General features: G+C 47.3%; 1 protein-coding gene across 4 annotated transcripts in view; it reads right to left on the reverse strand.

The window, feature by feature from the left end:
• The window catches only part of dlgap3 (discs, large (Drosophila) homolog-associated protein 3), a 101,476-nt gene that overhangs the window by 32,852 nt on the left and 43,824 nt on the right, over window positions 1–24,800 (reverse strand). For all 4 annotated transcript variants that reach the window (XM_048993399.1, XM_048993401.1, XM_048993403.1 and 1 more), the window contains one exon: window positions 14,138–14,255. The gene's annotated coding sequence lies outside the window, so the exon portion shown is untranslated. The remainder of the gene's footprint in view (window positions 1–14,137; window positions 14,256–24,800) is intronic.

Here is a 24,800-nt window from a genome sequence, read left to right on the forward strand (position 1 = left end):
CACTCAGCCGGCGAAGCGGTTTGGAAGATATAATGTCTGACACAGTAGCCTAGCCTCTCCTTCAGAAAGCCACATCTTACTCAGAGCTGTAGCCTCTTAGGACACTGAGACGGGCCCAAGTGGTAGATTTCCCCCAAGGCATTGTGTGAATGTGTCGTTTCAGGTATATCCACCCAGTAGAAAAAAAACACATGTTCTGCAGTGTTAATAATTTCTTGCAGCAGGGTAGGAAACGCAATAAAGCAGAATATAACTAGCAGTACGAGACAATTGCGTCCTTTGGAACTTTAAATCTGAGGTACTTGCATTTTGTAATTTGTTACGGATTTATTGACTCCGCATGACAACACACATGAGAATGACAAGGGGCGGAGAGGGAGACCGACGCTGCCTGTGCTGAGCTACATCGAGGAAGTAATGGGCGACATTTTTCCCATGGAAAGGCATAGGTTTTATTTTTCTTGCGATTGTGGGAACAGGGGAGCCCAAATGGACTCCTTGTTAGTGCCATAGCACCCCAAGACGCTAGCAAGCACCCCAATGCTGTATCATGACTATCCTTTGTCTGCTCCTCCCCAATTAAAACGTGCAAAACTGCGCCTGCTGGGAGCCCATTGGCTGGGCGTTCATTCTCATCAGTCGGGCTGCGTTTCATGAGTGCAGTGCTGACCCCCTCGGTCTTCTGCTGGAAGCTGAATACCATCCTTAGTGATGGGAGAGAGGTTCTTTGTGCATGAGCCAAACAGCATATACTGCATATAAAGTCACGGATGTGCAATTAGAGTCAAACGCCAGGAGGTCTGGTCCGACATTTTTTCCTGTTTTGCACAGCGACTTGTCGGAATTATATTTGATTTTCTTGTCCCTTCCTCTGTCTCATGATGGGTAAAAAAAAAAGAGTTTAACTAATGACGTTCACTGCTCTCCTAGGAATTAGATGTCAAAAGAATTCTCTGGCTGTTAAAGTTAGTTGTGAAAGATGCAGAGATCGCGTTGGACGTCTTTGTCTTGGGTTTTGACGATCGACTCCTCTGTTGCAGCCTGGATTGCAGGTTATGTGAGACGCACCAGCCCAGAGGGTTTCGGGCCTTCGAAACAGGAATCTGGAACGTTTTTTCTGTGATAGCTAACTCTGCATCATCATCTCTCGGGATAGCTTCTGTGAGGTTATTTACTCTGGTTTTCAATGGCCTTCCGGCAGCCAGATGAAATTCAGATTTTATGAGAGCACGAGGAAATTCAATTTTTATGAAAATATTGCAAAGAGCAATGGGGCATGTGAAAGCCGTAGTGGCAGAATAAATGATCGTGGTCAACACTGAAAAAAGCTTTTGATAAAGAAAAGCGTTTCTGTGTATGTGGACTAATGTGTACGTGACCCTGAGGATGGGGGTCAGACGGGGGGTGTGGAGAGGAACCAAGGCTTGTTTAAACCATTACCTCTCCAATCATTACCATTGCCCCCCAATCAGTTCCCTCCCCTGTCACTCACCGATTCAAAACATGTCATTGGCTAATCATAAGGCTGGTACCTCTGTATGAAGTATGACATCTCTTAAGTCCCATAGAACTGGCCCTGATAAGGGCCGTTTAAAAGCAGCACTTCACTAAAAACCGGGATGATCATTGGGGAAGCATGGGGACAAGGTTAGGCAGGTTTGGGGGGGGTGAGAGGACAATATTAACCACTGGGCCGGGGCCTCTCCCACGTCCGTGCACAGCAGGTAGGCACAGGTTTGTGGCTGAAGATTGCCGCTTTCAATCCCAAGTCGTATCCTCGAGTGAGGCGCACAGATTTCTTTGGTAAACTCTGCAGCTTTAAAAAAGGGTACATCTGTCAAAAAAGTCATTTCATAGAGCGCGAGTGACAGTGTGATGAAAAAGCATCGCCATGTTAATGGATACGAGACCTCCCCCGCTGCTAGCTGGTGGTACACTCCGTGCCTAAGCGGGCGTCACTTTGCCTGACTGTACTCCTGTCACCGCGTCACTTTCTTCGCCAAAAGCCAAGCAATATGCAATCATCTTCAAAGCCGGCCACACCGACCGAAGTGGTAGGAGGTTTGCTGCTGTCACTGCCCTAACTACACACACACACACACACACACACACACTCCTCCCCGCTCTGGGCAGCCTTGAGGACAGCAGGGTGCGCTCTCCCATCGCGCCGGTCAAAGCCAAGGCCCTTCAGCCCCCGGGGGAGCCCCCAATGTCACATGATCCAACGGCCACAGTTGGTGATCTAGTTTACAGAGCAGGACATATGCGATCCATGCATTATTAATGGGCAACTCACGATGCCTCATGCCTTCCTCTTCACTTTGTCTTTTCCTCTGTAGCCTTCTTAGGCAATGCTCCATTTTCACATTGATTCATTTTCGAGATTCAGTCCGAAATGGGAGGGAAAGATGAAGGAGTCCCTGCTTTGGGGGTGGGGGCTTTTTATCAGGCACTAGTACAAGGAAAGGTTATATGTTATGCACACATCTGGGCATTGGAGCCTGTGACTTTTGTCTTATTAGTACAATAACATTCTTGTTGAGCTACTCGGCCACTGGCCCATTTGATCGAGTGGATGGCTTGGTGGGGGGGCGGGGGGGGGGGGGGGGTGTGAAGTCTGTGCCCCATTGAAGCCCCTGTGATAGGGATGCGACACTGTGAATAGGGATTCTGAAACACACCTGGAGCGCGACACGATGTTTCACACCTCCCTCTGCCTGACTCCTGCAACAACCAGGCTTGGGAATATACACCCCCCCTTACCCCCCACCTTCCTTGTAGCGGACCCCAATGGAGGAGGCACTAATGTGATTAAAGATGCGCTAATTTCCTGTCTGCTCCAGAGATTCCTTGGGAACTGGGATGCATCGCCGTCATCTCTGAATCACTCTGCAGCAAAGTCACCCCTCCCCCCCCCCCCCCCCCACTGCCCTTTCACGTTTTGTCACATTTTCACACGTTTTCGCACGTCTGTGGCCTAGCAGGAGCCGAAAAGGGGTGACACTGGCTCCCACACTGAGTCAAACTCATTATTATTTCTCAGAGGGGCCGGGAGTCGCCGCTTTGACGGGAACAGCACGCGCAGCGGCAGCCCGAATCTCACACATCCAGGGGCACGATGGATGGAGGATGGGGAATGACTGCAGAGAGCGAGAGCGAGCAGGAGACAGAGGAACAGACTGAGAGCGATAGAGGGAGAAGATAGCAAGAGGAAGAAAATGGAAAGTCTTCTGGAAGGGATATGAAGACTGAATAATACTTATATCCATTGTATCGTGCTTTTAAAGTAATTAATGCCTTTGCCGGCTTCATAATGGCGTTTAATGATGGTAGAAGAACTTCTGTTGTTGTCCTGGAAGTTGAGGAATTAGAAGTGAATGAGAGATTGAGGACAAGAAGAGGTTATTCTAGAATATTTTAAAGTAGGGGCATAAGTGGGACCAAAATTCACGCAGAAGGGGCAACCTTATCATTAGCCAATGACGTGCTTCGGTTCAGTGAGTGACAGAGCAGGGGGGGTTCATCAGGAACCAATCAGCTTTCAGCTAGGGCCAGTATATGCCCGGGAAGACAGGCACGATCACAGCCATGTGTAAGTTTCAGACAATCATCCCTCTCGTCCTTGTTCTGGCCAAGCAAACTTTGGCTGGTGAGACCAAATCTTTCATGACAGGCAGGAGAGCCAGACGTTAAAGCAGGAGGCCATACCGGTTCCCCTGTCCACATCACAAAGGCACAGTCGCCTTATCAGTCACAGGCAGGGCCGGACCCCACCTCCATTTATGATTTGAAATTACATTCACTGCTAGGGAGGGAAGAAAAACAAAACTCAAATGACGTGAATTAAATGATAAGGTGCAGTGAGGAAGGCATAGCAGTACCGATATGGGAGAGCAGCTCAATGGCAAAGAATGGAAAGAGCATTTGTGGGCTGCAGTCTGAAACCTTTTTTGGCCAACAAGAGCTTTTTACTATTGTTAAAATCAGTGGGTAGCACTATACTTCATACCCAGAAGGTTTCTAGGTTGGAGTGTATGCCTTCGAGCATTAAGATTATGGGTTCGTGATCAGAAGGTTGTCGGTTGAGATCTTGTGGTTGGTGGAGTGATTTCACCGTTGGCCCCCGGGACTAGCTGACCTTGCTTTCTTAGTTGTGTGTCGTTTTGGATAAAAGTGCCTGATAAATGAATAATTCTCGCAGGTTTCCTCTTGTAGTCCAAAAACATGCAGTTGAGCGAATTCGAGTCTTTAAATCACCCGTTTGTGTGTGTGTGTGTGTGTGTGTGTGTGTGTGCCCTGTAATGGACCAGTATCCCATGTCCATCCCTACTACACACCATCCAGGGCTCCAAGCTCTCCACGATCCTGTACTGGATAAGCAGCTCCGGAGTATAGATCGGAGGACTTGTTTTGATCCCAGGCACAATGTAGTGCCTAAGAGCAGAGCGGATTGCACATCACCGCTGCTGGGCTAGGGTAATGTCAAAGGCTCCGTTTCACTTGCTTAGCAGGAAATGTTTTAAGGCAGTGTTTGTCTAACAATGTGAGTGACTTTAGTTACAGTGCTATACGGTGTTTATGCACTACATAGGCAAAACAGGTGCATATACTCTGTGCAAGTTTCTGTGGGTGTGTTTGTGTTTATAAGGGCATGTATATAAATTTGTATATGTGGATATGTTTAGCTGTGTTGTAGGGAAAAGAGCTATGCACTCATTGGCCAGTTTATTAGGTACGTTTACCTCCAAACAGCCAGTCATGTGGCTGCGAGTCAACACATGGAGAACACGCACAAGGTCAGGAGGTTCAGGCACTGTGTGACTATGTGTGTCCAAAGTTATTTTCAGCGTGTTGCGATTCTCAGAAACAGCTCTCCTCTTATTTTTTACACGCTTTGGCATCTAACGTTTAGGGAGAAACAGCACGATGAACAGGATACATCCAGTAAATGGCATTTGAGTGTCTGAAAACCCCTGTTAGTGAGAGAGGTCAGATGGGAATGGTCAGACTCGGCAAAGCTTAGGGAAGCAACAACTGCAAAGATAACGGTTCAGTACCACAAAGGTGTAAGGAAATGGCCTCTCTCAATGCAGAAATATTTAGCTTTAAAGCAATTCTGGATGGAAGAGAGGGTCCCAGCTGGTACTACTTAGGTGTACAATAGACGTATTACCCTACATATTAAAGAAGCCTGTGTGTGCGTTTTTGCACAGGTGTGTGAGTGAGTGTGTGCTCATGAGTGTATAAGAGAGAGACCTTTGTCCCCATGTAGCTGTCTGGGGGTGTGGGATCAGCTGTTGCTGTTTCTGTGATCTCCATGGGGGGGGGGGGGGGGGGGGGAGGCGGAGGTGATGGCAGACTGGCTCATTCCGGATGGTCATGCTAGTGTAGGCACACACACACACACACACACACACACACACACACGTAACTTCGCCTCTCAATCGCAGCTTGGGAAACAAGTTTTTCCCGCATCGGAAAACAAAACGGCAGAAGGTGAAGTGAAAGAGAAAATGACGGCCCCAGAGAGTTATCGCAATATCACTGCCGCCGAAACACGATGAAGCGCTTAATGCCTTTGCTGGGAGGGAGACACTGCGCACCCTGGCAGCTCGAGAGGGCAGCCAATGACCTTTCTGCCGATGAGAGGCACCCCCAAACACCCTCCCCCACCCCTGCTCCCACCCTGCCCCACCTCCACAGTAGAGTTCTTACAGAGAGTAGTATGCATGAATGGGTAAGATTAACAAATTGATGTTTCGAGAGGATCGTAATGAAGCTCCGTGAATAAATCCACTTCCTCTCAGCAAGTACACGCTTAGCAGGCAGACAGGAAAATGAGTAATACTGCTTACACTTATAAATGTCTTTTAAATTTTTATATCTATACTTTGGTGGAAAAAAAACAAGCAGGGTACTCAAGTTGGAGATACATGAATCAGGATGAGCAGCTCCCAGAGTGTAACCCGGCCCCCTTGTTAATAGGTAATGGTACATGCCGCCACATGTCAGGCAGGATATGGACACGTCCACCAGCGCAGGGCTGGGGGTGTCTTCTGAGAGTAATTCCTGGAAGTTGGTGGCTGCTTAACCACTCTGGTGACTCAGCCATGAGCTGGAAACAACACCAAGAGTAACAGCGGCTATACCATTCACTGGCATCCCTTGGTCTTCATAAGAATGAGCTCTTCCCCCTCCATGATGGCAGGGAGAGGCGGTCTTCCATGATGCCTGTTTCCCACAGATGGGCGGGGTCTTCCGGCCCTCACAGTCACGTGTGTAGCAAGTTAGAGATTCCCAGATGCTGCTCACACAGTTATCTTCTTAACTGAGAGGGTTTGTTACTGCAGTGTTGCTCAACCCAGTCCTTGGGGACCCCCAGACACTCCATGTTTTTGCTCCCTCCCAGCCTGCAGTCAATCAAAAACACCGATTGCCTGGGACAGGCATGTTAGGTGCTGAGAGGGAGCAAAAACATGGACTGTCTGGGGGTCCCCAAGGACTGGGTTGAGAGACATTGATTTACTGCATGCGAGGCCCCAACAAAACAACAGCGTTGGACCTGGATCTGGACCAACACACACATATATATAATCAGGAAATGCATGCAGATGGGGGGGGGGGTGAAGCTGCAGGGAGGTGTTTTGGGTACCGTGGGGGCTGTTTGGGGACTTCCTTACTACCTCTGAATGAAACTAGCCCAGTCTGCCGGTCTAATTGCTGTGGGACCGTATGGAAAGTCCCATTTCGAATTTTCGATTTTAAAATTCTCGTTCACTGCCATGCATCTAGTCAAGGCTCATGAAGGGTCACACGCGGTGAACTGATCAGGAACTGATGAGCTCAGCACTTGCGGCTGAAAGGACCCGCAACCCGTGTCCGAAGACTCCTCCCCCAGGAGATGACATCACTAAGCACCTGTGAACTTTATGCACTTTACGCCACCCTTCGCCCTCATTACACATCTTTTTCGCAAATGCTGATATCCTGCTCTTTGTCATTTATTGCCCGTTTTGCACTGATTTTACTCTTATTCTTTATTCTTATTTACTCTTATTTTTCCTTTGCTTTGCATGTTTCCTTTCAAGCACAATCCAGTATTTCATGCCACAGACATACAGTGCGTGATTGTGAATGTGACAAATAAATCTTGAAACGCAAGCAGACGTGGAAGCGGGCCTACACAAGCTGCATTCGCAGCTCCTCCCGTTCTTCAGTTGACCGCTCTGCTGCAGTTTGTCAAAGTCATTTTAAATGCTCCTCTTAAGGTCCCAAACTCTGGCAAAGCACTGAATCTCCATCTACCAGCTTTACTGAAGGTCTGGAACGGCAAGGCTCGGGGCGTCCTGACAAGCCTGCATCTGATTACCCTGGCTATGATGGATGTGTCCATCTGATTATCGAGCCCCAGCACCTTGACATTCCACACGACGATGCCGGTGACCCGCGTCCAGCTGACAGACTTTCACCGTGCCCACGCGGCATACAGCTGGGACAGTGAAGCACAGAAGATGGACAGAATGGAGTCCTCTTTTAACTCTGACAGCAGACAGGAATAAATCATCCATGTCTGGGAACAGGGGGATGACATGGGCGGGGGGTAATTAATTCTTTGTTTGTGATTAATAAGCACCTCTGATTCAGGGTCCTGGAGCTGAGTTTATTGGACAGTCACATGGAGAAAGAGAGAAAGGGCAGGGATGCAGACAGGGTGGGCATGCAAAGGGGCGGAGTCACAGGGGCACGGGCCCCACCTGAAAGCTAATTGGCCGCCAGAGTGCCCCCTCCCCTGTCACTGACTAAATCAAATGACATCATTGGCTAATGGAAAACCATCTCAAAATCTCAAAAGCATGTCTGAAGCTGCTGGGACTTGGCTGTGTGTTTGGGGGCTTTTCCAGCCGTCCTGTGAAGGTCCCCCAGGAGCTCCGCTGTCCTCCTGAGCTAACGGGTAATTCAGGCTAAGTTAAGTGTGTGTGTGTGTGTGTGTGTGTGTGTGTGTGTGTGTGTGCGTGTGTGTGTGTGTGTGTGGTCCAGGCATGCATTACATTCTGAGGACCAAATGTCCCCACAATGTGTTAAAAACCTGTTATTCTGACATTGTGAGGACCATTTATTGATCCCCACAATGGGAAATACAAATTTATAAAAAATTGGAACTGCAATCAAAAAGCTAAAAATGCTTTGATCTTGTCTGGTTACTTATGGTTATGGTTAGGGCTGGGTTGGGGTTATGGTCATCATGGCTGGGATTAGGGTTATGCCCAAACAGATATGTTTTAAAGTGGTGGAAAATGAATTTAAAGTGTACATTTTAATCAAATAAAACTTGTATACATTAACAGAACTATGAATACTCTTATTTACGGAGTTAACAATGCTATCCTCGTACAGTGGAGTACAGAGCCTTTTTGTTTGTACATTGCAGACATACGGCCGGCCCCTTTCCCTCCGCTTCTGTTTTATTTGAAGGAGTGCGAACGACAGTGGCGCTTAAGATGTCGCAGTGCCGTGTCCGATGCGCCGTCTCTTGTCGCTCCGGCACGAACGGCCCTGGGGACTTTCATTTACCTGAGAGAAGAATTTACTCAGTCAGGAGCTGTCAGCTCATCGCCGTGCATCGGGGGGTGTAAGAGCGGCGAAACAAAGCATCCTCCTCCTCGTCAGGAGTCTCAATGCACCAGTCTCCCCCCCCCCCGCATATCCCGCCAGCCTGCCCGCACTGACACGCCTCCTGCTGGATAGCTCATTCACAGCTGCGCCAGGGGGGAGCTAACCGTCTTCAATCTGGTTGGCCGGAGAGCGACAATTGACGGCGCTAACGCAGTGGGCGCTAACACATACGGGAGACACATTAAGGCAGGCCAGCATGCAGCTGCGGTGTGACACTAAGCATACTAATGCCTACATTTATCTTTATAGCATGGGGACGGGGGGACAGGATGCACTGCGTGCATGCATTTTCAGCATGGCGCATGTCTGCTCACAATCAGACCTACACGACAGACTCTCAGGTTACTCTTGCATGCAACCAGAATTCACACGTGTCTGATGTATGGCCCGTGGTACCAAAAGCAGGCCATATCTGTTCAAAAGCTACTTTACACAATCCGGTCCCGAGAGACCCGCAGACAGTACACATTTTTGCTCTCTGTACCGGGAAGAACATGAACGTGGTTCCCTGAGGAAACACTGACATGGCCAATGCTTTTATCCAAAGCAACACACATTTCTTTTTGAGTAATCAGGGTTAGCCAGTCCCTGGAGAAAACCAGGGTTCAGGGCCTCGCTCAAGGGCCCAATGGTGAAACCGCTGACCATGAGGCTAAAACCGGTGACCATTCGATTACAGGCACAGAGTCTGTAGCCGCTAAGAGTGTGGGGCGGGTCAGAGCGCTTTCACAGGGCTTGGAGGGGTGGGGCTTATAAGATCGCACATTTATGAACCCCTGAGCACATCTACCTTTGTCAAATTTAAAATCATGCAGTCCACACTGGGGCCATACTGGATGGGATAGGTTGCCGTGGCGACCTTTCTCAGCCCGACATGAGGCTCCCAGCTACTAAACCGATGACCAAAGTGGGCCACCAGCTCCTTGATTGATCCATAACCTCCTAGTTCCACCACCTGCCATTTTCACTTCAGTAAAACTGTGCAGCTCTTGCAACTATACACCAGAGCATATACTGGTATGGGTTTGGGCCGCAGAGCTGGTCTCTAGCTGCGACGCCTCGTCTCCCTCATGCACCTGTGGTTCCCACCAAGCGCGTCCCTCTCTCTGCCCCCTGTGTAGCATCTCCACATCATAATTCATCACCGGCAATGTTCCGCGTGCCACGCACCGGAGACGAGGCCATCCCAAAGCCAGGTCTCATGCTTGCTTAAATATTCAGGGACTTTATCACCATGACAAAGGTTACTGAAGAGATAATGAACAACAAAACAGTGCGACACTAATGTCTCTCCGTTCATTCGGGGTAATAAATCATACTCTTGACTTACTACGGACACTTTATTAGGTACACTTAGCTAGAATTGGGTTTGGACCCACTTTTGCCTCCAGAACTCCTTCAAGGATGGATGAGCGGCTTGTTCAGAGCAGTCATTCTGTAGACCACTGTAGTACCAGGCTGTTTCTTGCGCACTTGCAGCCTCCACGCTAGCTTTAGCTATCTCGTCTGATTTCTGTCATTAGCGAGGCATTTTCCGGCAGAGACATGCCATTTATTGGATTAGGTGTGTCCATCATACCATTCCTCTGTATATTTTAGACATGGTAGTCTGTGAAGGTCCCAGGAGAACGGCCGATTCACTGATGTTCACTGATGTTCACCATCAAGTGTTCATCATCACGTCAGACACCAACAATCACATCACATTCAAAAGCACACACAACCAACACCAATGTTTAGCCACACAATAACCAAACTTCCTGACTCTGTCTTCATGCTGCATATATTCAGCTGTAGTCACATGATTTAGTTACATGATTGACTGTTCAGAAGGGTTGGCTGTTTGCATTGGTGAGCAGGTACATCTAATGAACAGAGTACTGAACTAACATTCATATTACATGAACGTGGAGCAATAAAACCAATGAACGGCATAAACATTAAAAGTTTATCTTCTTTTAACACCTCCTTCAATCTGCCAGTATCTCCCAGAAAGTCTTGTTTGGTTTTGAAACTAAACAGCCTGGTTGTGGCCTTTGATCAACTAACAACGTAATTTAGTTGGATCCACAGCCTCATGTAAAGCAAGAATACAAAACAACATTACACTAACTAAATAAAGGTAGATGCTGTCAGAATGACAACAATGTATCCCCTAGATGCCACCCCCCAGCCCCCCACACCGAATCCCTTCTCCCCCCACACTCTCACCAAAAAAAAAATCTGTATTAAAAGCCCAACTTTCTGTGACTTCTCTCAAAGTAATCACATTCACCAGATCTCCATCTCAACCTGTCCTTCGCTTTGTCACCACTTTGTGGCGCTGCTTCGATTTCATCAGTACCAAAGTTCGAAAGGAGTTTGAAAAGGATCCATCAAACACTTCCTGAGTCATTGTGCTAATGAGATATGTGTCGAGATAAACGGCAGACTGGTCCCAACACCATATGAATTCTCTGTCCCAGGAATAAAGAAATACATCCATGTCTCCCCTCCTTGTGAATGAAAGCTGCAATTTAAGTGAATTAGGCTCCTGAGCGAGCCAGGGCAGGGGTTCATGATAGCTGCTAAGTGAATAGACTCCCATCGGCGCGCGAATTAACCGCAGTGAACTCCTACAGTTACAGTTATTAGATTTCATCTGTCTGGTCATTCATCATTAGTTGGAGGATGGGATAAAGGGCTGCCATACGCCTCAGCACGCTCCCAGTCTCCCCACTGCCTACCCCAGGGCAGGGAGTGGGGGGCTACACTGAATTACGTGCGAGGGCCTCAGGGATGTAGGAATTCAGAATCGAGAATCAGAACCAACTGCATTTGCCATGTACAACCCGAATACAAGGAATCTGATTCGGTGTAACTGGTCACATCAAAAAAAATTAAGTAAATTACAAAAATACCATAACCTAAAGCAGCAACAAAGAGCCACAACCAGCCAGTAATGTAAAACCTTAACAAGTAAGCAGAAAAATACAAGTTTGTACAATTAGGCAGAATGAGATGAATGCAGACGATCCCCTAATTAGCTGGGTCCACCAAGACCCCAATAGCCTGGGAGAACATCCACAGCTCTCTTTCAATCCAAGCTTGAGAATTAAAGATGGCCTGCCATTAGTCATGTCTCAATGTCACACTTTCCCTCTTCAGCATCATGGCGACGGCTGGAGTCACTGTCGTCCAATCAGAGGGATACACAAACCCCAGCAGCTTCTGTCATTGGGGCTGCTTTGGCACTGTTACCGAATGCTGACAATCGTTACGCAAAAACAGCTGCGTTCTTGCATCATTCAACAAATGATCCAAGTGATAGGGTATGCAGAGTTCACCTTGTATGCAGTGACAGGTACGCGATGCCTGCTAGACAAACTTGTGAAACAACGACCAGTTTAGCGCCTCGCTAAAAAAAGGTCACAAGCACTAGCATTGGGGGGCTTAAGCGTGCGGGTGCTCTTGTCATTATAATGAGCTCTTGATACATGACTAAGAGCCATTAGACTGTATCGCTAATACAACATTCAGGGCAATTAACCTCTGTTGCTGTGGGCAATAGTGTTGTGACCCAACATCTCAACATGGCTGCTGTCAAGCCTACTCTGGGAAATTTAGAGCCATAAGCAGCCGGTTGAGGTACGGTGATGCTCGAGGTTCATTAAAGGTAAAGAAAGGTGGGAAACATGAAAAAAGAAGGCATTATAAGGGGTATGGCTGACCAGAGTGCCTGTTTATGCGACCTTTTCCAGCCAACAACCACTCCTGGGAAGCTCCATTCTGGGAAGTAGAGCTAGTGCTACTGCTGATGCTGTAAGAAGTGTCCAGCCATTTGAGCCAATCAGACTGACTCGCGGGCTGACTCGAGGTGACCACAATGATGTCAGGGTACCCATTAAAGCACCCACAGTGAGTGACCATGTAACCTGGTTGGGGGGGCTGTTGGCTGGAGCCAGAACCGCCATTTCATTTTGATATTCCATCTACTCGCCAATGTTTATTTTTTTTTGGAGGACGGATCAGCAAGGTGGGTGAGACCTTTGAGGGCAGTCGAGGGAGTCGGTGAGATCTGGAGGCCGCAGGGGGTTGCGAAAGATGAGGCCTGGATAATCGCATTTCTAAAGGAGAGGACGACGAGAGGCCGTGGAATGCGACGCTAGCCCACTCGGTGCGGGAGATGAACAGGAGCTCTCAGCAGGCGTCAATGGGCCAGCCTTCATCTCCGCACTTCAGCAACACTCCCGGGGCTGGCTGTCGCCGGCCTCTGAAGCGGACAGCACCACACTGGAGACGTCGGCGCTGCTGCCGGTAAGCAGTTTAGTCTGTGTGAGACCGACGAAGTCTTCTAGGTTAGCGCTTTGAAGTTGTGATGAGCAACTTTTCACATTAAACACGTTTACTTTACTTTGCTCGTTTACTCTGTGTACTTAAAGGACCACAGCACTTCTTCACAGTGTTTTGCGTTAAAGGATATGCAGATACTTACTGAAATATTGATTGTTTCAGACTGTAAGTCTAATTTTTGACAATTGATTCTAATGTCCAAATATCGACTTTATTTACCTGGTAATTTAAATGCTACTATTAGGCAGGGCCTCGGGAGCAGATACTGGGAAAATGTAACATTTTACTGTCAGCACCAATGCACACACCCTGCTCAACACGCATGCTCAGCAAAATGAATTGCAGTTGTAGGAATTGGCATTGAAATATTTGGTATCAGACTGAATGAAAATCAGTGGCCAACCCTACAAAGCATGTCCTGCCTATTTGACCTCTGCCACACCTCCATTCTGCCATTTCCTACAACGGCATTCAACTTCCTGCTCCTCGAATGAAGATTCCCCTGATCAGGCATTTTGTAACTCCTGGGGCTGTTCGTGATCAGACTCAGCAGTGGTTCACATGTTATACCAGCCCAAAACTGTTACACCTGGTGGAAAGACAAGTGCAATTTCTTGGCCTAACATCTCATGTCTTTCACATTTGTAATAGCAGGTGCTGAAATTTAGTCTGTGTCCTGCATTGGTGACAGAAATGCAATTTCCTCCGGTCCTTTATTCATTACAACGTCAGTTACCCTCTCAGAAGAACCTTGTGTTCACAACGCAACGGATTAAAAAATAAATCATCTATTAGATTTATAGCTACTTCTTATCCCAGAAATGACATATTGATGATTTGATGCAAGAAGAACCGTTTTACATCGGTGAGTTTTTTGTAAAGTTATGCTGCTCTGGAATATACAGTGAAGATTTAGAGATCAAATAAACCGTCAGTGAAAAAAAGCGAGAGAGAGCTGAAAGAAAAAAGAGGCTTTGAGCTTTTTTTGAAGGGTGCGAGGATAGGTTGGTGTGGCATAATCTAGTACAGGAGACAGAAGGACCTTATTATAGAAAAGCAGTTCTGTGTTGAAGATGCAGGGTACATTTGCAGGATTAAAGTTTGGAGTCCGCGGGCCGTCAGGGGTACTCACTGCCTTGCCATCTGGAAAATGTTCTCCATGTCGCTGGTAGGAATGGCTTGGATTCTCTTACGTTTCTCTCCACTGGTTTTTACATGAGGGATCCTAGTCACTGGCCACCCCCGGGAACCTGGAAAGGAGAAGGGCGGCAATGTCACGAATGGATTGCAGTGATGACCATCTGGCCCTCGAGCTCCTGAGATTAAGAACAGCCCCCTCCCTCACTTCACGAGGACAACAGGAGGTGTGCGGGTACTGAAGACTGCGGGACCTGGTCTGGGGTAAATCCTGGCAATAAGGACAATTGCCCAGAGGCTCCTCCTCTTTAGAAAGGGAGCTGATTTATGAAATACCCCCTCCCCGGAAAGTAAAAAAAAATGGGGGGTGTCATTTTTATTTTAACTTCTATGGAATTCAAGAGAAGTCATTTCAGTAGAGCAGTAGGAGGCTCAATGAACATCCACAAAGCAAGCAAACTGCTCAGAATGAAACCATGTGCATTTCTTATGTTTATGTGTTTTTTGGGGGTAAATATTGTTCGCAAAATGAACGATAAAAGTGATTTTTAAAGTCATCTTGCAAAAGTCATCCCCTTGCAAAGCAAGTTTAATTCAATATTCTAACCATATTTCGAGGCTGGCCCCAATTCCCACTGACACGGTAATATAAGGCCAAAGTAAACAAATCTTTTACAGCACCCAAAGGAGAAATTTATCTTGACACTTGCACAAAATGGAGGGGGCTAGGGGGCCATTGATACACATGCACTGTTGTGCCGAGCAGCTGAAAACATGTACCCCAGACGACATCCCTAGATGTACCTTACATGTATTACACGAGAGGGGTACACCTTCACAGATTTCCCCTTCCCATTTTCATCAGGGGATCCGTGTAATAGGAGGCGCTCACGGATACGGAAGCTGTTTCGCGGATGATGGTAATGAGTTATTTCTGTCTACGGGAGGCTCTGCCTAATGCAAGTCAACAGCCATGGCAGCGATAACAAAAACAAATATATTAATGACATTATTAATATGCGCCATGGACCTCATCTCGAAAAGTGAAACAGACAATTAATAAATGGATGAATTATTAAGAATTCCCGGACCGCGAGTGTACGCGCGTGACACCTTTGCTGTGTTGCGCGTCAATGCATGAGTGTGTGACCACACAGTGTGTGAGGTTATTCTATGATGTAATATGAAAGTGAGCATGACTGTGTATGTTTGTGTTAGATGTGATAAGGGTCTCGGTCTCAGTGTACATTTCCACAAATGCTAATATGTATTTTTCATTGTTTCCAGAGACCAGATACTATCATTACGACAGAGCACAACTATTCTCACCACGGCTCTCCGAAACCCATTACTACATTTCTCTCTAAAGTGTCGGTTTCGTTTTTTCTGCTTGTCAACACAGCGACCTTTCTGTAGTCAATGGAGCAAAAGGACTTCTATTTTTTTTTTTTTACTTTAACAGCAGAAAACCACACAGCAGAAGGAAAAAAAGAAACTGTGGAGGTAAAGGTACTTTGTGATAAGCCATTCGTGAAAGCGTGAAATGCAGACGCAAAACTCGCTTAATCGCTTTATTGACCAAATACCAGCCACAGCTTCACAGAGGTCACTTTCAAAGCGAGGTATCGAGCCACTAATGAAAAATCTGCTGCTTGCACAGGGTTACTATAATGAAAAAAGGATCCCAGGCCACTATGACAGAAGTAAGAGTTAGGGGCTCTTATCCTGCAGGTTATGGGGTCGGATCCCGTTGGGACCACGTCTCTTTCGAAACACAGTCGCGTGACAGAATTGTAGGAACACAGGAAATTTATCTGCTCAGTACCAAATTTGCTTTATTCCCTAACAGTGTCTTCTTCCCGCTTTCCCGTTTAAATCGGCGTGCAGCAAAAAGACGGAGCGAAAGCCTTCCGAAGAAAGCGTGTCGGCCCTGAGCTGCTGCAAACACTCGCCATCGTAGGATAATGTACCAAGAGGTTTTTATGACGCTCTGGGTCACTGTCAGTTTTCGGAGCAGAGCTCAGATTACGAGTCGCGCTGGACCACGTCCTGCAGAGCCTGCACCACTCCACGGAACACGGTGTCCCTAAATTTGCCCAAACTTGAATATGTTTAAATTTAACACTAAAATTGTGTTCCAAAGCTGGGATTTATAAAACTTGCTTATGACATTTTTGGAGGTTGTGATGCTGCCCACACTCAGGGATTTAAAATCTGTGTAAGGATGGGATGGCTGGCCCAGTACCAGTGAACACCTGCACCAATGCACCATGGGATACGATCCCATTACAGACCCCTGACTAACACAACATGACCCCCAGCTTGACAAGCAGCCAGCACAGATCTTTAACTAATGGCCACATTGCTTAAACACATCAGCTGCAGTGCAGGTGTGGGTCTGCGGGGGTAGCCATAGGGGGGGAGGTTGGGCACTCCTCCTGGAAAGGGTCCATATAAATGACAGGTCTCCTTAATCACCATGCCCATGAGATTTCCTGTGAGGAAACTGATTTAGGAGAAAGTAGCTTTTCGTCATAATGGAATCAATACTGTGTTTTTCTTTTAACGATACCCTTCCTGCTAGCCATTTAGCTGGACCTTAAACTAATGGCATATTCTAGAACAGGGGTATTCAACTAAAACTTAGAGAGGTCCAGTTAGAGAAAATTTCTTGATGCAAAGGTTCGGAAGATCGTAATGTCTAACTATTTAGTGTGATATATATTTAAGTAGCCCTTTAGTTGTATAAACATTGCATGTAATCAATACCTGACAGTTTCAGGTATTTAACCGTGTAAATACACTTTTGACGTAGGTAATTTTAGGTTTATAATGAATAATATAGATTTGCCGTAAGATTTCCTGTGTGAGTCTGAAAGTGTGAGTGTCATAGTTGATTCATATAACAAATAACATTACTTTTACATTTGTTAAAAAGCGGAAACTTCAACGAATCGTTGAAATCACCAAAAAACTACGTCTATTTATTCAACGTGTTTTATAATACATATTGTGTTTGAAAACTTTTCAGCTTTACGATTTCAGGACAGATCCACTCTGCTTTTTGGTTGCGGCTGCTAGCTTCGCTGTTGCTATTAACACTAATGGCACATTAGCGCAAACAAAGGGCTGCATATGCATAACTACATCTTGCTTGGCGGTTAAAGGCGTCTGACGTTCATTGGTGTGAGAAACGGTGGTTCTAAACCACTACCACTAAAAGACAACAGAAGCTGCGGTGGTTAAAATAGAAGCGTCCCGTCAGGTTTTAAATCATAACTTTCTGGTTTTGGTTATTGGTCCGGGTCCGTATGGGACAGCTTCTGGGTCCGGACCGCGGTCTGCCTGTTAGTGACCTCTGTTGTAGATGGACTAAACATTACAACCACTGTTAAGTTCATGTCCAGCCTGTGAGTATTCTTCCTCGCCATTCTCTACATCCAAGCCTATAATTCACACCTGTTATAAGGCTCCATTATCTCCTGAAACAGACACACAGTCTTATGAACTCAAAAGATTTGATTCGTGTTTCATTATTTTTTTGATAAGACTAATATCTGATCATCCGAGTCCCACTCAGCCTTCAGGAAGTGCCTCAAGACCTCATCAAGCCCTCCAATGACTTCATCGAGCCCTCTAATGACTTCATAGAGCCCTCCAATGACCTCATCGAGTCCTCTAATGACCTCATCGAATCCTCCAATCACTGACCTGCTTTTGCCTCTTTAACTTCTTTTTTATCTGTGACCCCTTTGTGGGTCTCTTCCATATCTACTTAGCATCCTGAATGTTCTTTTTGTGCTTGTCTTTGATGGAAAATCCCTCTTCTTAGGTTCTTGAAATGCCTGGTTCCAGTGCTAACCTGGACTACTTACTGGTTATACATTGGTAGCTCAGCCTAGTCGACTCCTTGATAGCCATATGTTTTTAATGTGTTACCTGCTTCATCACATTGGACACAAGTATCTGCTAAATAAATAATGTAGCTGCGAATGTAACATGCGGAATGTTTTTGGTTTCCTTGCAAACCATTTAGGACAAGGTAACAATTTTTATTGATATCAACAAAACTAATATACTGTTATAAAATGTAAATGATAAAATACTTTAACATGCCCTTCCTGGGTCGTACAGTGGCATTAGCATGGTCTCACAGCTTGAGATTTCTGTCTGTGTGGAGCATGCATGTTCTCCCGGTCTCGATCACGTCTCCCTCCACAGCCCAAAGGACACAGATTCGAAATTTCCAATAATGCCTTGCTCAGTGAAGGACTGTAATCCTGTCCAGGCTGATAGGCTCCAAACAGCCCTATACAACACATGTTGTTATGAAAGATGGATAGAATATGTCTTCTTTTTATAGTATAGAAAATGGAAATCGCAATGTAAATTACCTTTGTGTTTAATAGCATTTCTTACTTTAAGGAAACGGAGTTGTAATATGAAGTTATGGGTGCCGGAAGGTATGGCCATCATTCTGCGGTCATCGTTTAACATCAGACGCCATTGGCCACTTGTCTCAGCCCCGTCCATCACTGGCCCCCATTAGCAGGGCTCTCAGTGGCTCTCTTACACCCACCCCCCATAAGCCTCCTGTTCCGGTTTCTGCCAGGGCCCATATTACTCAGTCCATCTGGGCAATACAGATACCATTTAGAAAGCAGTTAAGGTACCGTGCACATCGCCAAACAGACCAGAACTCTGAGAGCCAGCACCTTGGATCCGCACGTCTCTGTCAGTGAAGTAACATGGCAGGAAGCAACTAGAGGCAATCCATCCATCCGTCCATCCCAACCACTTACCTATGTATGAGCTATGGTCAGCGGGCATACTCCAGGAATTCGTAATTTCAGGAACCACAAACTGGGCTGAATAAAATGCTACAACATAAAATGCTGCTGTAAGAACTGGAAAAAAACATGTCTGGGCCCCCCTACACCTTGGGGCCCTGGGTTACAGCCCATGCACAATGCAGGGGATATCCTGGACAGGATGCCAGTCCCTCACTGGGCTGCTGGCTTGGCGGTGGCACTGCTTGTCCCCAAGGCTCTGGTGGATGTGACGAGCACATCAGCTTGTCCCCAAGGCTCTGGTGGATGTGATGAGGACATCAGCTTGTCCCCAAGGTTCTGGTGGATGTGATGAGGACGTCAGCTTGTCCCCTAGGCTCTGGTGGATGTGATGAGGACATCAGCTTGTCCCCAAGGCTCTGGTGGATGGGATGAGGACATCAGCTTGTCCCTACGGCTCTGGTGGATGGCATGAGGACGTCAGCTTGTCCCCAAGGCTCTGGTGGATGGGATGAGGACATCAGCTTGTCCCCAAGGCTCTGGTGGATGGGATGGGGACATCAGCTTGTCCCCAAGGCTATGGTGGATGAGATGGGGACATCAGCTTGTCCCCAAGGCTCTGGTGGATGGGATGAGGACATCAGCTTGTCCCTACGGCTCTGGTGGATGGCATGAGGACGTCAGCTTGTCCCCAAGGCTCTGGTGTATGGGATGGGGACATCAGCTTGTCCCCAAGGCTATGGTGGATGGGATGGGGACATCAGCTTGTCCCCAAGGCTCTGGTGGATGGGATGGGGACATCAGCTTGTCCCCAAGGCTATGGTGGATGAGATGGGGACATCAGCTTGTCCCCAAGGCTATGGTGGATGTGATGAGGACATCAGCTTGTCCCCAAGGCTCTGGTGGATGGGATGAGGACGTAAGCTTGTCCCCAAGGCTCTGGTGGATGGGATGAGGACATCAGCTTGTCCCCAAGGCTCTGGTGGATGGGATGAGGACATCAACTTGTCCCCAAGGCTCTGGTGGATGGGATGGGGACATCAGTTTGTCCCCAAGGCTCTGGTGGATGGTATGGGGACATCAGCTTGTCCCCAAGGCTCTGGTGGATGGGATGAGGACATCAGCTGTCCCCAAGGCTATGGTGGATGGGATGGGGACATCAGCTTGTCCCCAAGGCTCTGGTGGATGGGATGGGGACATCAGCTTGTCCCCAAGGCTCTGGTGGATGGGATGGGGACATCAGCTTATCCCCAAGGCTATGGTGGATGTGATGAGGACATCAGCTTGTTCCCAAGGCTCTGGTGGATGGGATGAGGACGTAAGCTTGTCCCCAAGGCTCTGGTGGATGGGATGAGGACATCAGCTTGTCCCCAAGGCTCTGGTGGATGGGATGAGGACATCAACTTGTCCCCAAGGCTCTGGTGGATGGGATGGGGACATCAGTTTGTCCCCAAGGCTCTGGTGGATGGGATGGGGACATCAGCTTGTCCCCAAGGCTCTGGTGGATGGGATGGGGACATCAGCTTGTCCCCAAGGCTCTGGTGGATGGGATGAGGACATCAGCTTGTCCCCAAGGCTCTGGTGGATGGGATGAGGACATCAGCTTGTCCCCAAGGCTCTGGTGGATGGGATGGGGACATCAGCTTGTCCCCAAGGCTCTGGTGGATGGGATGGGGACATCAGCTTGTCCCCAAGGCTCTGGTGGATGGGATGGGGACATCAGCTTGTCCCCAAGACTCTGGTGGATGGGATGAGGACATCAGCTTGTCCCAAAGGCTACGGTGGACTGGATGGGAACATCAGCTTGTCCCCAAGGCTACGGTGGATGTGATGAGGACATCAGCTTGTCCCCAAGGCTACTGTGGATGGGATGAGGACATCAGCTTGTCCTCGAGGCTCTGGCAGATGGGATGGGGGCAGGGTGGAATGGCCAAGCTACAGTCCTGCTGTTGAGCTTTTGGTCAGTCAGTTTGCGACAGCTGGACCTCAACATCCCCGATCCGTCTGCCTCATCTGCTTCAAGCCACCAAGTGTCCACCTCCAACCTTCTTTGTTTTCACAATGCCCAGAAAGGTGTACTCGGGTATTTTATACACTCACTTTCCTCATTCCTCTCATCAAGAACTGAGATGTGTGGAAGTGAATTAAAGTTAGAAAATACACTTAATTTTTAATGATTTAGACAAGGTTTTACCACAAACGTATTCGATATTAGAGTGGTACACTTATGCGTGCGTGTGCCCAAACACCACTACATTCTGCTGACTACACCTGCTTGATCCCCATATAAGTCAGGCACTGATCCTCTGCATCTATATTGTCTCTCTAACCCCATCCAGACGCACACTCTACTACACAAAGAGCCCTTGTTGTGCTCCTTCTAAGAAAAAAAAACCATAATAACCTAAACACACTCAGAATTCAAGCTCTGAAAGCGTAAATATTTTATTGAGCCCGGCTCCTACGAATCCCGCTTCTCTGCTCTCCTGGCCTGCCTCTCTCACTCTCGCACCTCCTGCATTCGTGTCTCAGACATAGGCCCATCGCAAAACGTGCTGGTAGGTCCCCTGGCCCTCGTTGAACACTCCTCCCATAACAGGAAGCAGGAGTAGAGCGAGAGACTATCTACCCCAATGTCTACCGCAGATCAGCAGAATGGCAGAGCCCAGCATGCGTGTATGTGAGGAAGTGAAGGCGGGTGCTTTAAATCCCCCAGCTTGAACACGGCGCATCCCACAAGCAGCTGACAAGGTCCAGATATCCTTTTAATCCGCAGCCCTAGGTCAGGCTCAGCCGGGAGCTCAGAGCTCCGTATCACACTTAACCAATGACAGGACCCTCTACTCCTACAAGATGACTATAGCAACCTCCCCTCAGCAGTTACTCACTCCTGCAGGCTGCATGCAGGTGTGCGCCAGCCTACTGCAGCAATTTATTAGCTTTACGGCATGCAGCTTTGCTTGCAATGCAAAAGAAAACATGAACATGCAATCATTCCAGATCATCTGAGGAAGACATATGCCTACAGAAATAAGCAGAAAACTTACACTCCTTGTGGCTAAATTTGGGTCAAGTCAGTCGAAGCTGTGGCTCATGAGAATTTCTTATGAAGAGTTCCTTAGCTCTTCATAACCTCTGCTCTAGTCCCACCTCTTAACAGTACCTCTGCCTCTCACCTTTCCGGAACTTCCTGGAGTGGCGACGGAACATCCCGCCTATCTTCCTCCACGCTTTCAGCACCACACTAAACAGTGTAAAGCCATGGCCATGGCTGGCTTTGACAGCCCAGCTCCTCTGGATCTGGAATCAATGCCAGTCTGACTGCCGGATGGACCTGGCAGAGTCCCGGTTAGCCTGTGAGGACTCCAGCTTCTCTGACTTTCAGCAGTGGCTTCCTCCACTGCGGACTGTCTGTCACCTGCATAACCCCAGTGACATTTCTCATCATGGGTGCTGTTGCACCCTGAACAGATTGGTGCAGGGGGGTGGAAAGTCACTGCAGTAACAGTGCAGTTTTCCAACACATTCTTGCTCTCTGTCGATGCCTCTAAAGTGAAGCTTAAGTGCATTTTTGCGAAGCTCATTTTTAGAGGAAGTCCTGTGATTTTTTGTCACAAGTCAGGTGAGGAACGCTTGTGAGAAATAATGAACCCAGCCGCCTCGTTAAGTCTGCACCCCCATCAGGCTTGACATGGCTCTCAGCAATCTGTAAGGTGCAGACTTGCTGATTTTGCTCTGCATTTTTTCCAACATTACAGAAATGCCGCCTGTTTGCCTGTCAGGGCTCTAAGCTATCCTACTTAAAGCTATGCTTTCGGAGTCCACCATCTTTTTTATGACAATTCAGAACAGAAAAAAACAGGGCTAAAAGAAAGGCCAGTTCCATCTTCCCATACCAAGATAAAAGAAGCACTGTAACGATGTATAACTATGTCACTAATGGTGGCTAAGCAGCTTATATTGGCTAAAAACCTAATGCTAGCAAAGCAGCTAATGCTAGCTAAGCAGCTAATGCTAGCTAAGCAGCTAATGCTCATGCGTCCTTAGAGGGAATACAACGAAGTCGCTGAAATCTCTACTACTGATCTGTATTTGTGAAAATCTTACATATCACAGGCACACAAAAATAGTTTTCCATTCCTGTCTGCTGCAGCCACAGTAATATTTTCTTAATTCCTCCTCGGGGCATCAGTGCGAGTCCAGGTACTCCTATTAACATTCATCGATTTCTCAGAGACTTAGCTGTGGCCTCACAGTCTGTGAAGCGACACGTGCATATGGCTAATTCACTTCATTCTGGGCCCAGGACCAGGCTAGTGTCCCACTGTAAGAGGGAAGCATAGTCACTTACCGTATGCTTACCGGTCCTCGGGGACCCACAGACAGTCCACAATTTTACTGGGAGCTGGGAGGGAGCAAAAATGTGGACTGTCTGGCACGGAGCTTGGAAGGAGTAAAATGACAGACTGTCTGGAGTTCCTGAGTAGTGTTGTTTGCTAGAGAAACGTACCTAACCAGAATTGTTTCGGTAAAATGTTCTGCTGCATACAGTTGTACACAACTGTGAGTTATGTAAATGACATTTGAGGAACTAGCAACTTTTTTGAGTACAGTTTGTGACATGCACCCCAGTAGGGATTAGAGTTTCTGCCATTTTTTGGGAAATATGGAGAGTTCGAGCAGTTGCTCTTGGAGCAGGAGACCTTGCTACCAGGCCAGATAAGCTGCCTGGTCAGGGAATTAGAGGAAACGGGAAGCTACATTTAGGGCGCAGAAGAGCAGGAGAACTGTGTGGGCCTGTCAAAGCTCTGTTTCTGAATCCACAATCTATTGTACGAGTGTCTGCAGTGGGAAAACTTGCATCAGATATAACAGAGGCCAGTGGGGTATACTACAAAACAGGATTTTTACATACCTAGAGTTAACGGTAGTGTCAGGTTAAGTGACCACCTAATCCATGTCAAGGGGGGCAATATGAGCTGGGACAGAGTTTGTCAACTATTAATTGCTGTGTGCTGATTGGTTAGTCTCCTGTAATCATGTATGTGTCACTAACGTTAAATAGCTGGATGAGTCTTTCAATCAAAATAACAAACCAGTAAAAATACACGCTGAACCGAACAATTTAGCCGAGCAGAGAAGCCTTTCAGATTTAAAGGAATTTGTTAAACCTGAAATAGCTCATCGCGCCCCCCAGACATGGATTAGGTGGTAACCTTAAGTGGTTATCAGCTCAGAAAGTTAACTCAGGGTTTGTCTGTGCACGTTCACATAGGAAGGTCAACATTGTAAACTATGATTCAAATTAATGGCTGGTCTTTGATAGGTAGGAGGTGGGTATCACCCACTCCACTCGGCAAACTTCATCATCAGCACCACCCCCCGGCAAATGTAATCTGTCCCTGGTGAGGGGATGGCACAGTGGCATTGCCCATCCCACTGGCATTGCCCATCCCACCTATTTAGTCAAAATGCGGCCCTTATATCAGCCCCGCCTTTGGGTCCGCACATACAGTTTTGGTGAAAAGTCGGGATATACTCCTGTCTTATGCAAAAAACCTGCAAATTAGCCTCACAGTATACCTTGTTTTAAATTGAGCTATGAATCATAATGCCCAAAACTCAAGCCTAAAGAACACTGCTAAGCCAGTAAACCCGCTTTGCATTACATCCTTAGTTACATTCTCCCATCCCAAGACAAAAGAAGGGCCGGAAGTCGTGTAAAACAATGCCGCTAACACTAGCTAAGCAGCTAATGCTACCTAAAGCAGCTAATGCTACCTAAAGCAGCTAATGCTAACGTACGACACAATGCAGACGGCCTTTTGTTCTCCTTTCCCAGCTTTTTTTCTGAACTGCCGAAGTTTA

The sequence above is a fragment of the Brienomyrus brachyistius genome, chromosome 23 (genome assembly GCF_023856365.1).
Source record: "Brienomyrus brachyistius isolate T26 chromosome 23, BBRACH_0.4, whole genome shotgun sequence".
Classification (NCBI taxonomy): domain Eukaryota; kingdom Metazoa; phylum Chordata; class Actinopteri; order Osteoglossiformes; family Mormyridae; genus Brienomyrus; species Brienomyrus brachyistius.